Source organism: Rhinoderma darwinii, unplaced genomic scaffold (genome assembly GCF_050947455.1).
Source record: "Rhinoderma darwinii isolate aRhiDar2 unplaced genomic scaffold, aRhiDar2.hap1 Scaffold_172, whole genome shotgun sequence".
Lineage (NCBI taxonomy): Eukaryota > Metazoa > Chordata > Amphibia > Anura > Rhinodermatidae > Rhinoderma > Rhinoderma darwinii.
Window position 1 is genome coordinate 15,942 of NW_027462108.1, and position 17,698 is coordinate 33,639.

General features: G+C 50.5%; 1 pseudogene; it reads right to left on the reverse strand.

The window, feature by feature from the left end:
* Window positions 1–1,498: 1,498 nt before the first annotated feature.
* LOC142699847 (adenosine receptor A1 pseudogene) lies at window positions 1,499–4,687 on the reverse strand (annotated as a pseudogene).
* Window positions 4,688–17,698: the final 13,011 nt, after the last annotated feature.

Here is a 17,698-nt window from a genome sequence, read left to right on the forward strand (position 1 = left end):
TGAGGCCGGAGTGTTTAGTGGGGGGTCCCGTCTGTATGAGGCCGGAGTGTTTAGTGGGGGGATCCGTCTGTATGAGGCCGGAGTGTTTAGTGGGGGGATCCGTCTGTATGAGGCCAGAGTGTTTAGTGGGGGGATCCGTCTGTATGAGGCCGGAGTGTTTAGTGGGGGGATCCGTCTGTATGAGGCCGGAGTGTTTAGTGGGGGGTCCCGTCTGTATGAGGCCAGAGTGTTTAGTGGGGGGTCCCGTCTGTATGAGGCCGGAGTGTTTAGTGGGGGGTCCCGTCTGTATGAGGCCGGAGTGTTTAGTGGGGGGTCCCGTCTGTATGAGGCCGGAGTGTTTAGTGGGGGGTCCCGTCTGTGTGAGGCCGGAGTGTTTAGTGGGGGGTCCCGTCTGTGTGAGGCCGGAGTGTTTAGTGGGGGGTCCCGTCTGTATGAGGCCGGAGTGTTTAGTGGGGGGTCCCGTCTGTGTGAGGCCGGAGTGTTTAGTGGGGGGTCCCGTCTGTATGAGGACGGAGTGTTTAGTGGGGGGTCCCGTCTGTATGAGGCCGGAGTGTTTAGTGGGGGGTCCCGTCTGTATGAGGCCAGAGTGTTTAGTGGGGGGTCCCGTCTGTGTGAGGCCGGAGTGTTTAGTGGGGGGTCCCGTCTGTATGAGGCCGGAGTGTTTAGTGGGGGGATCCGTCTGTATGAGGCCGGAGTGTTTAGTGGGGGGATCCGTCTGTGTGAGGCCGGAGTGTTTAGTGGGGGGTCCCGTCTGTATGAGGCCGGAGTGTTTAGTGGGGGGTCCCGTCTGTATGAGGCCGGAGTGTTTAGTGGGGGGTCCCGTCTGTATGAGGCCGGAGTGTTTAGTGGGGGGTCCCGTCTGTATGAGGCCGGAGTGTTTAGTGGGGGGTCCCGTCTGTATGAGGCCGGAGTGTTTAGTGGGGGGATCCGTCTGTATGAGGCCGGAGTGTTTAGTGGGGGGTCCCGTCTGTATGAGGCCGGAGTGTTTAGTGGGGGGTCCCGTCTGTGTGAGGCCGGAGTGTTTAGTGGGGGGTCCCGTCTGTATGAGGCCGGAGTGTTTAGTGGGGGGTCCCGTCTGTATGAGGCTGGAGTGTTTAGTGGGGGGATCCGTCTGTATGAGGCCGGAGTGTTTAGTGGGGGGTCCCGTCTGTATGAGGCCGGAGTGTTTAGTGGGGGGTCCCGTCTGTATGAGGCCGGAGTGTTTAGTGGGGGGTCCCGTCTGTATGAGGCCGGAGTGTTTAGTGGGGGGATCCGTCTGTATGAGGCCGGAGTGTTTAGTGGGGGGTCCCGTCTGTATGAGGCCGGAGTGTTTAGTGGGGGGTCCCGTCTGTATGAGGCTGGAGTGTTTAGTGGGGGGTCCCGTCTGTATGAGGCCGCCGTGTCCTGCAGGTGGGCACACACCATGTGACCAGAATGGGCGCCAAGAACCTCACATTCCTAAGGATAGTAAATAGAGCAGCAATGCAAGTTACATGAAATCATATATTCAATGGTTGTATACAGATGTAGTCACCTTTATCTTGACTCGTTAAATACACAGTGGCAAGAAACTTTAGCTTGACTTTCCACAAGGGACTTCCAGGACGCTTCTGTTGCTCTGGGATCCGGTGTGAGGATATGGAGGTTTATAGGTTCTTCTTCCCTGCGGCCATCGTTGGGTCCTCTCTGTCGACTGCAGGGTGAGAAATTTAGGTGCCAGGCAGAGGAACACCCCGAAAGTGACCTTCCCCCCGCTGCTCTTGGGTAGCTCTTGCCAGACTGGATGCAGTGACACTTCCCACAGCTCCGGTGCCACAAGGGCAGGACAAGGTGGCCTCTATTGCCCGTCGGAATGTCCTCATTCGAAAAACATAAATAATGGGATTAATAGCAGAATTAGCATGAGAGAGAATGACAGCGGAGAGCACGAGGTCGGTGGGCACCGTGCACTGAGGGCAGAAGAGTCGCACAACGTTAAGGATATGAATGGGGAACCAACAAACAACGAAGCAGAAGACGACAAGGAACAGCGAAGTGGCCATACGAAACTCCCTGACAACAATGCGGCGCCGCCGCCTCCTCCGGCTGACGTCCACTGCCCATTCTGCAATCTGCCGGATCTGTCTCCGAATCTCTAGGAAGATGCGAGCGTAGAGCACAAGCATGGCGACCAGCGGTGGGATCACGCAGCCGAAGAATATCAGGTAGACCATATAAGACTCCGAGATGAGGCTGCTGAAGAGACACGCGCTGCCAGGAGCGAACAGTCTACGCCAACCCATGAGTGGCATCAGTCCAGTAAGTGCCGCCAGCATCCAGGTGCCGATTATTACTATGATGGAAGCTCGTGGGGTAACCAGAGCGCGGTAATGGAAAGGGCACAAAATGGAGATGTAGCGCTCCACCGCGACTGCTAAAAGTCCAAAGATGGACGCCAACGAAAACGTCATGAGGTTGCAGAGCATGAGCAAGCAGGAGTATAGACCGCAGCGTGCAATGCCCAGGTCCAGCAGGATCGCGCAGGGGATGGCCACGGCTCCCACAAGAATGTCCGCCGTGGCCAGAGACAGCAGGAAGTTGTTAGTGACGGTGCGGAGCCTGCGATCACTTATAATTGCCAGGCAGATTAGAGTGTTGCCCACCACGGAGACCACCGCCATCAGCACTTCTGCCACTAGGTAGGGAACGTTAGACACAGTAACCAGAGGGACAGTAGAGGAGAAGTTCATGGCAGGCGAGAGGGAGGACGGCGGGTCACCCCGGGAGAGGATGAGCTGCAAGATAAAATCGTGAGTTAGTGCCACGCAGCGAGCTCTGGAATATTATCTATTATGTCACAGCACTGAGCTCTACTACACAATCCACAAAAACACAAATCCCCAAACAAATCACAAGTCAAAAGGGGAAATATTTTCCAGCACAGAATGGCGATTCGGGGGCCGCGCTCTGCTCCCCAGTCCTTGTAGACAATGTAGGTGGCAAGTGACCCGTGACACGAGTATTCTCACTGAATCCGGCCATAGATCCAACAATAATCCTTACAGGTCTGACCAATTTTTGGATTTTAAGGATTATCTTTGAATCTATTGAGGCAAAAACAATCGATTCATTTGTGGCTTCTTCCTGACAAACGTTGGTTGGATTGTGGCCACATCTTTACATCTATAGCCAAAAAAAATTCATGACACCTTCCCTTTAATACACGCACCATCTGTCATTAATCACTACAACTCTCACCTGGAGCTCAGAGGAGCAGGATCAGGAATCCCATCATGAGGGAAGACTGCCGGGAGGATCAACCTCGTCACCTGGAATATTCCTTATATCCTAGAGATTGGGTGGACTCTTTGTGTCATAACATTATTTTGCCCAAAAATAAAAAGCTGTTCTGAAAATTGAGAAGATGAGATTGTGAGTTAGATCCAGGTCTATCCTAGAGATTGGGGAGATGAGATTGTGAGTCAGATCCAGGTCTATTCCAGTGATTGGGGAGATCAGATTGTGAGTCAGATCCAGGTATATTCCAGAGATTGGGGAGATGAGATTGTGAGTCAGATCCAGGTATATTCCAGAGATTGGGGAGATGAGATTGAGAGTCAGATCCAGGTCTATCCCAGAGATTGGGGAGATGAGATTGTGAGTCAGATCCAGGTCTATCCCAGAGATTGGGGAGATGAGATTGTGAGTCAGATCCAGGTCTATCCCAGAGATTGGGGAGATGAGATTGTGAGTCAGATCCAGGTCTACACCAGAGATTGGGGAGATGACATTGTGTCAGATCCAGGTCTATTCCAGAGATTGGGGAGATGAGATTGTGAGTCAGATCCAGGTCTATTCCAGAGATTGGGGAGATGAGATTGTGAGTCAGATCCAGGTCTATCCCAGAGATTGGGGAGATGAGATTGTGAGTCAGATCCAGGTATATTCCAGAGATTGGGGAGATGAGATTGTGAGTCAGATCCAGGTCTATCCCAGAGATTGCGGAGATGAGATTGTGAGTCAGATCCAGGTATATTCCAGAGATTGGGGAGATGAGATTGTGAGTCAGATCCAGGTATATTCCAGAGATTGGGGAGATGAGATTGTGAGTCAGGACCCTCTGTCTGCAGATCCAGGTCTATCCCAGAGATTGGGGAGATGAGATTGTGAGTCAGATCCAGGTCTATCCCAGAGATTGGGGAGATGAGATTGTGATTCAGATCCAGGTCTACACCAGAGATTGGGGAGATGACATTGTGTCAGATCCAGGTCTATTCCAGAGATTGGGGAGATGAGATTGTGAGTCAGATCCAGGTCTATCCCAGAGATTGGGGAGATGAGATTGTGAGTCAGATCCAGGTATATTCCAGAAATTGGGGAGATGAGATTGTGAGTCAGATCCAGGTATATTCCAGAGATTGGGGAGATGAGATTGTGAGTCAGATCCAGGTCTATCCCAGAGATTGGGGAGATGAGATTGTGAGTCAGATCCAGGTATATTCCAGAGATTGGGGAGATGAGATTGTGAGTCAGGACCCTCTGTCTGCAGATCCAGGTCTAGTCTACAGGTTTGGAAATGTGATTGAGTGACTGTAGGGATTTGCCGTCACTTTCTGTGTCCGGATGTCTCTGCCTCCAGAATATGAATCAGGGAGAGGCTGTGACACATGTGAGCAGATAAATTTATACGCCCACGTCCAGCAGCCTTCCTAATAATGATGGCCTCCATAAAGGGTTACTATGATTTATAGGATCCTGGTCATCATGGCAGGCTGTGGTGATTTATAGGATCCTGGTCATCGTGGCAGGCTGTGGTGATTTATAGGATCCTGGTCATCGTGGCAGGCTGTGGTGATTTATAGGATCCTGGTCATCGTGGCAGGCTGTGGTGATTTATAGGATCCTGGTCATCGTGGCAGGCTGTGGTGATTTATAGGATCCTGGTCATCGTGGCAGGCTGTGGTGATTTATAGGATCCTGGTCGTCATGGCAGGCTGTGGTGATTTATAGGATCCTGGTCTTTATGGCAGGCTGTGGTGATTTATAGCATCCTGGTCATCATGGCAGGCTGTGGTGATTTATAGGATCCTGGTCATCATGGCAGGCTGTGGTGATTTATAGGATCCTGGTCTTTATGGCAGGCTGTGGTGATTTATAGGATCCTGGTCATCATGGCAGGCTGTGGTGATTTATAGGATCCTGGTCATCATGGCAGGCTGTGGTGATTTATAGGATCCTGGTCATCATGGCAGGCTGTGGTGATTTATAGGATCCTGGTCTTTATGGCAGGCTGTGGTGATTTATAGGATCCTGGTCATCATGGCAGGCTGTGGTGATTTATAGGATCCTGGTCATCATGGCAGGCTGTGGTGATTTATAGGATCCTGGTCATCATGGCAGGCTGTGGTGATTTATAGGATCCTGGTCATCATGGCAGGCTGTGGTGATTTATAGGATCCTGGTCATCATGGCAGGCTGTGGCGATTTATAGGATCCTGGTCTTTATGGCAGGCTGTGGTGATTTATAGGATCCTGGTCATCGTGGCAGGCTGTGGTGATTTATAGGATCCTGGTCATCGTGGCAGGCTGTGGTGATTTATAGGATCCTGGTCATCGTGGCAGGCTGTGGTGATTTATAGGATCCTGGTCATCGTGGCAGGCTGTGGTGATTTATAGGATCCTGGTCATCGTGGCAGGCTGTGGTGATTTATAGGATCCTGGTCGTCATGGCAGGCTGTGGTGATTTATAGGATCCTGGTCTTTATGGCAGGCTGTGGTGATTTATAGCATCCTGGTCATCATGGCAGGCTGTGGTGATTTATAGGATCCTGGTCATCATGGCAGGCTGTGGTGATTTATAGGATCCTGGTCTTTATGGCAGGCTGTGGTGATTTATAGGATCCTGGTCATCATGGCAGGCTGTGGTGATTTATAGGATCCTGGTCATCATGGCAGGCTGTGGTGATTTATAGGATCCTGGTCATCATGGCAGGCTGTGGTGATTTATAGGATCCTGGTCATCATGGCAGGCTGTGGTGATTTATAGGATCCTGGTCATCATGGCAGGCTGTGGTGATTTATAGGATCCTGGTCATCATGGCAGGCTGTGGCGATTTATAGGATCCTGGTCTTTATGGCAGGCAGTGATGATTTATAGGATCCTGGTCATCATGGCAGGCTGTGGTGATTTATAGGATCCTGGTCGCCGTGTCTGTTGTGATCACCACCTTTCAGTATGAGCATTTACAAATAGGTGTAACGATTCCCCTGGTCTCCAAGCATCTCTGACAGCATCACACTGTGTAGGGACACACATTCCTGGTAATGGAAATGGTAACACCCATTTGTCTATTAATCTTCGACTACACAAAGACTTTTTGTGGAATACAAGGATTTCCTATAATTAACATGTCAGGAGAGGTGACAGATTCACTATAAATCCAGTAACTCACAGGTGACATCTCAGATACTATTCGTTCTTTTTCTCTTTTCTTCTCCATACGGTCCAGACCTTATGACCACTTCTCCTGGCCATGCCGTATTACTGCAGAATTTGACCCTTAGATGTCTTCGGCTCTTCACTTTTCCAACATTTCACACCTATAAACGAAGACAATATTCTCATGGTGCCACACTCCATGCTTCTAAATATAATAGTATCATACACTGCTCCCCTGAATATAATAGTACCATAAACTGTACTTTTGAATATAATAGTACCATACACTGTGCCCCTGAATATAATTGTGTTAAACACTGTAAAGTGCCACACACACAGTGCCCCCTGTAGATAGTGGCATTCACAATGTCCTCTGTAGATAGTGCCCCTCATAGAGCCCCCTGTAAACAGTGCCCCTCATAGAGCCCCCTGTAAACAGTGCCCCTCATAGAGCCCCCTGTAAACAGTGCCCCTCATAGAGCCCCCTGTAAACAGTGCCCCTCATAGAGCCCCCTGTAAACAGTGCCCCTCATAGAGCCCCCTGTAGATAGTGCCCCTCATAGAGCCCCCTGTAGATAGTGCCCCTCATAGAGGCTCCTGTAGATAATACCCATAAGGGCCCCCTGTAGATAGTGCCATCATAGAGCCCACTGTAGAAATCGCCCTATAGTGTCCCATAGAGTCCCCTCTAGAATGTGTGTGTCCTGTAGATAGTGACCCCTTTAGATATTGTTACCCATAGAGTACCCTTTGGGTAGTGCCCCCATCGAACCCCATTCAGATAGTGTCCACTGTAGATAGTGCCCCCAACACTGCTCACTGAAAACAAACAACATGACATGATGATCTGTCCCCGTTCTGGTATCAGAGACCAGGCCTCATCCAGCAGAATGACGTCATCGCGCCACCTGCATCATTGCTAAAGCGCCGAATGGCAAGGCAATAAACTGATAGTTGAGTTTAGGGGGTACCTGAGCCCTGCATTGTTCTCCTTTTACACCTCAGGTTGCGGTACATCTATTCTGCTGAGGACGCGGAGTGCTTGATTACAGATGGGACGAGACGTGTGACTCGAGCACAGATCCCGCTATAATTGTTGCCATCGGTATTGTGTGATGAGGACGTGGCCTGACAGCTTGATGGACGGTGTATGCGTCTGCAGCGTGTCATTGTCTGATGTCGGCTCCGTGTCATTGTCTGATGTCGGCTCTGTGTCATTGTCTGATGTCGGTGCCTGCTCCGTGTCATTGTCTGATGTCGGTGCCGGCTCCGTGTCATTGTCTGATGTCGGTGCCTGCTCCGTGTCATTGTCTGATGTCGGTGCCTGCTCCGTGTCATTGTCTGATGTCGGTGCCTGCTCCGTGTCATTGTCTGATGTCGGTGCCTGCTCCGTGTCATTGTCTGATGTCGGTGCCTGCTCCGTGTCATTGTCTGATGTCGGTGCCTGCTCCGTGCCATTGTCTGATGTCGGTGCCTGCTCCGTGTCATTGTCTGGTGTCGGTGCCTGCTCCGTGTCATTGTCTGGTGTCGGTGCCTGCTCCGTGTCATTGTCTGATGTCGGCTCCGTGTCATTGTCTGATGTTGGTGCCTGCAGCGTGTCATTGTCTGATGTCGGCTCCGTGTCATTGTCTGGTGTCGGTGCCTGCAGCGTGTCATTGTCTGGTGTCGGTGCCTGCAGCGTGTCATTGTCTGGTGTCGGTGCCTGCAGCGTGTCATTGTCTGATGTCGGTGCCTGCTCCGTGTCATTGTCTGATGACGGTGCCGGCTCCGTGTCATTGTCTGAGGTCGGTGCCGGCTCCGTGTCATTGTCTGAGGTCGGTGCCTGCTCCGTGTCATTGTCTGATGTCAGTGCCTGCTCCGTGTCATTGTCTGAGGTCGGTGCCTGCTCCGTGTCATTGTCTGATGTCGGTGCCTGCTCCGTGTCATTGTCTGATGTAGGTGCCTGCTCCGTGTCATTGTCTGATGTCCGTGCCTGCTCCGTGTCCTTGTCTGATGTCGGTGCCGGCTCCGTGTCATTGTCTGATGTCGGTGCCGGCTCCGTGTCATTGTCTGATGTCGGTGCCTGCTCCGTGTCATTGTCTGATGTAGGTGCCTGCTCCGTGTCATTGTCTGATGTCGGTGCCTGCTCCGTGTCATTGTCTGATGTCCGTGCCTGCTCCGTGTCATTGTCTGATGTAGGTGCCTGCTCCGTGTCATTGTATGATGTCGGTGCCGGCTCCGTGTCATTGTCTGAGGTCGGTGACTGCTCCGTGTCATTGTCTGATGTCGGTGCCTGCTCCGTGTCATTGTCTGATGTAGGTGCCTGCTCCGTGTCATTGTCTGATGTCGGTGCCTGCTCCGTGTCATTGTCTGATGTCGGTGCCTGCTCCGTGTCATTGTCTGATGTCGGTGCCTGCTCCGTGTCATTGTCTGTCGGTGCCTGCTCCGTGTCATTGTCTGATGTCGGTGCCGGCTCCGTGTCATTGGCTGAGGTCAGTGCCTGCTACGTGTCATTGTCTGATGTCGGTGCCGTGTCCTTGTCTGATGTCGGTGCCGGCTCCGTGTCATTGTCTGATGTCGGTGCCGGCTCCGTGTCATTGTCTGAGGTCGGTGTCGGCTCCGTACCATTGACTGAGTCGGTGCCTGCTCCGTGTCATTGTCTGATGTCGGTGCCGCCTCCGTGTCATTGTCTGAGGTCGGTGCCTGCTGTGTCATTGTCTGATGTCGGTGCCTGCTCCGTGTCATTGTCTGAGGTCGGTGCCTGCTCCGTGCCATTGTCTGAGGTTGGTGCCTGCTCCGTGTCATTGTCTGATGTCGGTGCCTGCTCCGTGTCCTTGTATGATGTCGGCTCTGTGTCATTGTCTGTCGGTGCCTGCTCCGTGTCATTGTCTGAGGTAGGTGCCTGCTCCGTGTCATTGTTTGATGTCGGTGCCGGCTCCGTGTCATTGGCTGAGGTTGGTGCCTGCTCTGTGTCATTGTCTGATGTCGGCTCCGTGTCATTGGCTGAGGTCGGTGCCTGCTCCGTGTCATTGTCTGATGTCGGTGCCGTGTCCTTGTCTGATGTCGGTGCCGGCTCCGTGTCATTGTCTGATGTCGGTGCCTGCTCCGTGTCATTGTCTGATGTCGGTGCCTGCTCCGTGTCATTGTCTGATGTAGGTGCCTGCTCCGTGTCATTGTCTGATGTCGGCTCCGTGTCATTGTCTGAGGTCGGTGCCTGCTCCGTGCCATTGCCTGAGGTCGGTGCCTGCTCTGTGTCATTGTCTGATGTCGGTGCCGGCTCCGTGTCATTGTCTGATGTCGGTGCCGGCTCCGTGTCATTGTCTGAGGTCGGTGCCAGCTCCGTGTCATTGTCTGATGTCGATGCCTGCTCCGTGTCATTGTCTGAGGTCGGTGCCGGCTCCGTGTCATTGTCTGATGTCGGTGCCTGCTCCGTGTCATTGTCTGATGTCGGTGCCTGCTCCGTGTCATTGTCTGATGTCGGTGCCGGCTCCGTGTCCTTGTATGATGTCGGCTCTGTGTCATTGTCTGTCGGTGCCTGCTCCGTGTCATTGTCTGATGTCGGTGCCTGCTCCGTGTCATTGTCTGATGTAGGTGCCTGCTCCGTGTCATTGTCTGATGTCGGCTCCGTGTCATTGTCTGAGGTCGGTGCCTGCTCCGTGTCATTGTCTGATGTCGGTGCCTGCTCCGTGTCATTGTCTGATGTCAGTGCCGGCTCCGTGTCCTTGTATGATGTCGGCTCTGTGTCATTGTCTGTCGGTGCCTGCTCCGTGTCATTGTCTGAGGTTGGTGCCTGCTCCGTGTCATTGTCTGATGTCGGCTCCGTGTCCTTGTCTGATATCTGTGCCGGCTCCGTGTCATTGTCTGATGTCGGTGCCGGCTCCGTGTCATTGTCTGATGTCGGTGCCTGCTCCGTGTCCTTGTCTGATGTCGGTGCCTGCTCCGTGTCATTGTCTAATGTCGGTGACGGCTCCGTGTCATTGTCTGATGTCGGTGCCTGCTCCGTGTCATTGTCTGGTGTCGGTGCCTGCAGCGTGTCATTGTCTGGTGTCGGTGCCTGCAGCGTGTCATTGTCTGATGTCGGTGCCTGCTCCGTGTCATTGTCTGAGGTCGGTGCCTGCTCCGTGTCATCGTCTGATGTCGGTGCCTGCTCCGTGTCATTGTCTGATGTCGGTGCCTGCTCCGTGTCATTGTCTGATGTCGGTGCCTGCTCCGTGTCATTGTCTGATGTCGGTGCCTGCTCCGTGTCATTGTCTGATGTTGGTGCCTGCTCCGTGTCATTGTCTGATGTCGGTGCCTGCTCCGTGTCATTGTCTGATGTCGGTGCCTGCTCCGTGTCATTGTCTGATGTCGGTGCCGACTCCGTGTCCTTGTCTGATGTCGGTGCCGACTCCGTGTCCTTGTCTGATGTCGGTGCCGACTCCGTGTCCTTGTCTGATGTCGGTGCCGGCTCCGTGTCATTGTCTGATGTCGGTGCCGACTCCGTGTCATTGTCTGATGTCGGTGCTGGCTCCGTGTCATTGTCTGATGTCGGTGCCGGCTCCGTGTCATTGTCTGATGTCGGCTCCGTGTCATTGTCTGATGTCGGCTCCGTGTCCTTGTCTGATGTCGGTGCCGGCTCTGTGTCATTGCCTGATGTCGGCTCCGTGTCCTTGTCTGATGCCGGCTCCGTGTCATTGTCTGATGTCGGCTCCGTGTCCTTGTCTGATGCCGGCTCCGTGTCATTGTCTGATGTCGGCTCCGTGTCCTTGTCTGATGCCGGCTCCGTGTCATTGTCTGATGTCGGCTCCGTGTCATTGTCTGATGTCGGTGCCGGCTCCGTGTCATTGTCTGATGTCGGCTCCGTGTCATTGTCTGATGTCGGTGCCGGCTCCGTGTCATTGTCTGATGTCGGCTCCGTGTCATTGTCTGATGTCGGTGCCGGCTCCGTGTCATTCTCCTGCAGGCGTTAATGATTTCTTTACAATCTCCTGCATGTGAATTGCGGTTTCTTATCTGTTGTCATATTTGTAATAAAGTTTTCTGTTCGGTTGTTTTCATCTTGCACGGTACATCAGAAAGTGGCGCAGCTGGAAGTGTGGGAGCCGGAGACGTTTAACCTGCGGCGTCACACATAGCCGATGTCTGGTAATATTGCCTCCGCTTAGCCCACCGCTCTGATAATAATAATGTGTGTTCGATGCGTCGTGTCCCGAGCTCGCGGTCTCCATGTTACATTGTTCTCGGTCTCTTATCGATCTCGCCGCCATCTGTAATGTTCTGATCCATCCAAGCGTGAGCTGAGCAAAACAAACAAACAGCAGATGAGCGGTGGCATGATCCAGTGGCAACAAAGGCTGCTTACCTGCGCTGCTGACGATGTAACGAGGTAAAACCGTCCTGGTGCCCGCGGACGGTGACTGGACATTCCCACAACGGCCTCTGATGGGGAGATAATCTGGAGTCCGGGCCACCACACACGGGTGCGAGATCTGTGCACAGAATTACAGGACACGACGCGGGTGCTGCAAAATCTCCTGCAACAAAGACCTTTCATAGATCTGTTCACGGAAAAGCTGTGCACATGGCTGCCTACACCGCTCCTACAGGCCGTGTCACCCAGCTTTCTTAGAGTCCGGAATGGCATATGTTTAGTTATGCAGCTTTAACCCCTTCCCATTTACATCATAGCCTCCATACTCACGGCCATTTAACCACTTAAATGCCATGCTCCAATCCTTTAGAAAGGGGGCGACCCCCTCCAGCAGCCCATCCCCCTGCCTGTGACGCGATCGTGTGGTGCCGAAGGTTGTCTGCCATCTTTGTGCTCCTATTAAGACCTGGAGGCAAGGCTTAGGCCCAATTCACACGGCATGTAACCCTTCCGTTGGAGGTAAATATTGGGAGTAGTCCTGACGTATCTCGCTGTATAAGCATACTGTGGGATACGTCGCCGGAGCTCCCCGGGCGCAGTGCTACATATATGGACAGTGATGTCAGGGGCTTTTAACTACGGAGTCGCTGGCCACAGCATTGCAAGCACTCTGGCTCGGGGCTCCTGTCTTCGGAAAGTCCTTGACGTGACTGTCCATACATAGACAGTGACGTAATGAGGCTTGATATGTCAAAGTCCCGGGTCAGAGCACCGGCAACGCTCTGGCTGGGGGTCCCACTCCTGGAGGAGCCCCTGACGTCACCTTATATGGACAGTAATGTCAGGGGCTTAATGCTCTTCCCGGGGACTCCGGCCCTGGGGAAGCTCCCTGAGATATATGTTTTACGTATACCTCTGACAAATGCATTACAGTGGCATCCGTCACACAAAGGTTCCCATGTTAAAAAAATGAATATCGTACAGTATAAGATTTTTTTGCGAGCTTTCCCGATGTACACGATAAAGGTAGGGCACAAACGTGATGAATCGGCCGTCAACAATCGCTGCTTGTTCAAGTCCTCTAGGGGGATTAATAAAAAAAGTAAAAAAACAGTTCAATAAAGCTTATATATATACACTACCGTTCAAAAGTTTGGGGTCACCCAGACAATTTTGTGTTTTCCATGAAAACTCACACTTATATTTATTAAATGAGTTGCAAAATGACTAGAAAATCCAGTCCAGACATTGACAAGGTTAGAAATAATGATTTTCTCCTTCAGACTTTGCTTTGGTCGCTCCATTTGCAGCAATTCCAGCATTGCAGACCTTTGGCATTCGAGCTGTTAATTTGCTGAGGTCATCGGGAGACATTTCCCCCCCCCCCCATGCTTCCAGAAGCCCCTCCCACAAGTTGGATTGGCTTGATGGGCTCTTCTTGAGTACCGTACGGTCAAGCTCCTCCCACAACAGCTCTATGGGGGTGAGATGTGGTGACTGCGCTGGCCACTCCATTACAGATAGAATACCGGCTGCCGGCTTCTTCCCTAAATAGTTCTTGCATCATTTGGAGGTGCTTTGGGTCATTGTCCTGTTGTAGGATGAAATTGGCTCCAATCAAGCGCTGTCCACAGGGTATGGCATGGCGTTGCGGAGTGATCGCCTTCCTTATTCACAATCCCTTTTACCTTGTACAAATCTCCCACTTTACCCCAGACCATCACATGACCTCCACCATGCTTGACAGATGGCGTCCGGCGCTCTTCCAGCATCTTTTCAGTTGTTCTGCGTCTCACAAATGTTCTTCTGTGTGATCCAAACACCTCAAACTTCCATTCGTCCGTCCATAACACTTTTTTCCAATCTTCCTCTGTCCAATGTCTGTGCTTTTGCCCATATTAATCTTTCCCTTTTATTAGCCAGTCTCAGATAAGGCTTTTTCTTTGCCACTCTGCCCTGAAGGCCAGCATCCCGGAGTCGCCTCTTCACTGTTGACACTGGCGTTTTGCGGGTACTATTTAATGAAGCTGCCAGTTGAGGACCTGTGAGGCGTCTATTTCTCACACTAGAGACTCTAATGTACTTGTCTTGTTGCTCAGTTGTGCCGCGGGGTCTCCCACTTCTCTTTCTACTCTGGTTAGAGCCTGTTTGTGCTGTCCTCTGAAGGGAGTAGTACACACCGTTGTAGGAAATCTTCCGTTTCTTGGCAATTTCTCGCATGGAATAGCCTTCATTTCTAAGAACAAGAATAGACTGTCGAGTTTCACATGAAAGCTCTCTTTTTCTAGCCATTTTGAGAGTTTAATCGAACCCACAAATGTAATGCTCCAGATTCTCAACTAGCTCAAAGGAAGGTCAGTTTTATAGCTCCTCTAAACAGCAAAACTGTTTACAGCGGTGCTAACATAATTGCACAAGGGTTTCCAGTGTTTTCTAATCATCCATTAGCCTTCTAACACAGTCAGCAAACACAATGTACCATTAGAACACTGGAGTGATGGTTGCTGGAAATGGGCCTCTATACACCTATGTAGATATTGCATTAAACACCAGACGTTTGCAGCTAGAATAGTCATTTACCACATTAACAATGTATAGAGTGGATTTCTGATTCATTTCATGTTATCTTCATTGACAAAAACTGGACTTTTCTTGCAAAAATAAGGAAATTTCTAAGTGACCCTAAACTTTTGAACGGTAGTGTATATATATATATATATATAACACAGATATGTACACACACACACACATATATATATACCAAAAAATATTAAAAGTTAAAAAAAATATATTTTCTCCTGTAATGTAAAGAAAATAAACATTTGGTTTCACCGCGTCCGTAATGGTTCAAACTCTTAGAATATCACAGTTTTTTGGTCACCAATAAAAAGTGATCAAGAAGTTGCCTGTACCCCAAAATAGAACCAATAGAAATGACAACTCATCCTGCAAAAAACAAGCGCTCATACGGCAAAATGGACAAAAAAATTGAGAAACTTATGGCTTGTGGGAGGAAAAAACGAAAATGATGTCAGCGGCGGTTCCGGGTGCAGGAGCGCGGATGGCAGCCATGTTAGACGTCACCCAACTTCTCCAGAAATGGCTGAACTGACAGGACGAGATTTACTGGGGATAATATTTACATTGGGCGGCACGGACCTGGCGTGGGGCTGCTGATTAGCGTGTCAGAGCTCTGTGCAATACGAGCAGTCGGCGCTGGGTAAATAACACGCCGCTCCCGGTCCTCACGCAGATAAATATTTGTGTGGCGGCCGTTGTCGTCACTGTGCATTGTCATCAGCTTTTGCTGGTTTCCAGAGCGGCGCGTCCGGACCGCGGCAGCAGCTTTACTGCCCGCACACGTGCCCAGCTCTCCGCACAGACGGGGCACACGACAGATGGCGACGATGAAGGATTATTGATGAAATATGACAGATAATAAATGACGGCAAGTTCTAGTGTATAACACGGAGGCCGCCATCACTGATCGCCGGGGCTTTTTCTGCCTTAATTGATTTCAATCGGAGATCAGAGGCGGAAACTGCGCAAAGAAAGATCATGCCGCTATTTATACCAGAAAAACAATCGCCTCTGTCTCCAATTCAAATCAATGGGGGCGATTTAGTGCGTTTCTTCTTGTTGATTCCAATGCGATTTCCACGTCAAAATCAGCGTAAAAAAACGCTGCGTAAACTGCCCATTACACTGATGTATGATGTATGACCGGATGTACAGACATGGCGGCCGCGGTCATGTGATTATTACACTGATATATGACCGGATGTATAGACATGGCGGCCGCGGTCATGTGATGATTACACTGATGTATGATATATGACCGGATGTATAGACATGGCGGCCGCGGTCATGTGATGATTACACTGATGTATGATATATGACCGGATGTATAGACATGGCGGCCGCGGTCATGTGATTATTACACTGATGTATGATGTATGACCGGATGTATAGACATGGCGGCCGCGGTCATGTGATTATTACACTGATGTATGATGTATGACCGGATGTACAGACATGGCGGCCGCGGTCATGTGATTATTACACTGATGTATGATGTATGACCGGATGTATAGACATGGTGGCCGCGGTCATGTGATTATTACACTGATGTATGATATATGACTGGATGTATAGACATGGCGGCCGCGGTCATGTGATGATTACACTGATGTATGATGTATGACCGGATGTATAGACATGGCGGCCGCGGTCATGTGATTATTACACTGATGTATGATGTATGACCGGATGTATAGACATGGCGGCCGCGGTCATGTGATTATTACACTGATGTATGATATATGACCGGATGTATAGACATGGCGGCCGCGGTCATGTGATTATTACACTGATGTATGATGTATGACCGGATGTATAGACATGGTGGCCGCGGTCATGTGATTATTACACTGATGTATGATATATGACCGGATGTATAGACATGGCGGCCGCGGTCATGTGATGATTACACTGATGTATGATGTATGACCGGATGTATAGATATGGCGGCCGCGGTCATGTGATTATTACACTGATGTATGATGTATGACCGGATGTATAGACATGGCGGCCGCGGTCATGTGATTATTACACTGATGTATGATGTATGACCGGATGTACAGACATGGCGGCCGCGGTCATGTGATTATTACACTGATGTATGATATATGACCGGATGTATAGACATGGCGGCCGCGGTCATGTGATTATTACACTGATGTATGATATATGACCGGATGTACAGACATGGCGGCCGCGGTCATGTGATTATTACACTGATGTATGATGTATGACCGGATGTATAGACATGGCGGCCGCGGTCATGTGACTATTACACTGATGTATGATATATGACCGGATGTATAGACATGGTGGCCGCGGTCATGTGATTATTACACTGATGTATGATATATGACCGGATGTACAGACATGGCGGCCGCGGTCATGTGATTATTACACTGATGTATGATGTATGACCGGATGTACAGACATGGCGGCCGCGGTCATGTGATTATTACACTGATGTATGATATATGACCGGATGTATAGACATGGCGGCCGCGGTCATGTGATTATTACACTGATGTATGATGTATGACCGGATGTACAGACATGGCGGCCGCGGTCATGTGATTATTACACTGATGTATGATGTATGACCGGATGTATAGACATGGCGGCCGCGGTCATGTGATGATTACACTGATGTATGATGTATGACCGGATGTACAGACATGGCGGCCGCGGTCATGTGATTATTACACTGATGTATGATGTATGACCGGATGTATAGACATGGCGGCCGCGGTCATGTGATTATTACACTGATGTATGATATATGACCGGATGTACAGACATGGCGGCCGCGGTCATGTGATTATTACACTGATGTATGATGTATGACCGGATGTACAGACATGGCGGCCGCGGTCATGTGATTATTACACTGATGTATGATATATGACCGGATGTATAGACATGGCGGCCGCGGTCATGTGATTATTACACTGATGTATGATGTATGACAGGATGTATAGACATGGCGGCCGCGGTCATGTGATTATTACACTGATGTATGATATATGACCGGATGTATAGACATGGTGGCCGCGGTCATGTGATTATTACACTGATGTATGATATATGACCGGATGTATAGACATGGCGGCCGCGGTCATGTGATTATTACACTGATGTATGATGTATGACCGGATGTATAGACATGGCGGCCGCGGTCATGTGATTATTACACTGATGTATGATGTATGACCGGATGTATAGACATGGCGGCCGCGGTCGTGTGATTATTACACTGATGTATGATGTATGACTGGATGTATAGACATGGCGGCCGCGGTCATGTGATTATTACACTGATGTATGATATATGACCGGATGTATAGACATGGCGGCCGCGGTCGTGTGATTATTACACTGATGTATGATGTATG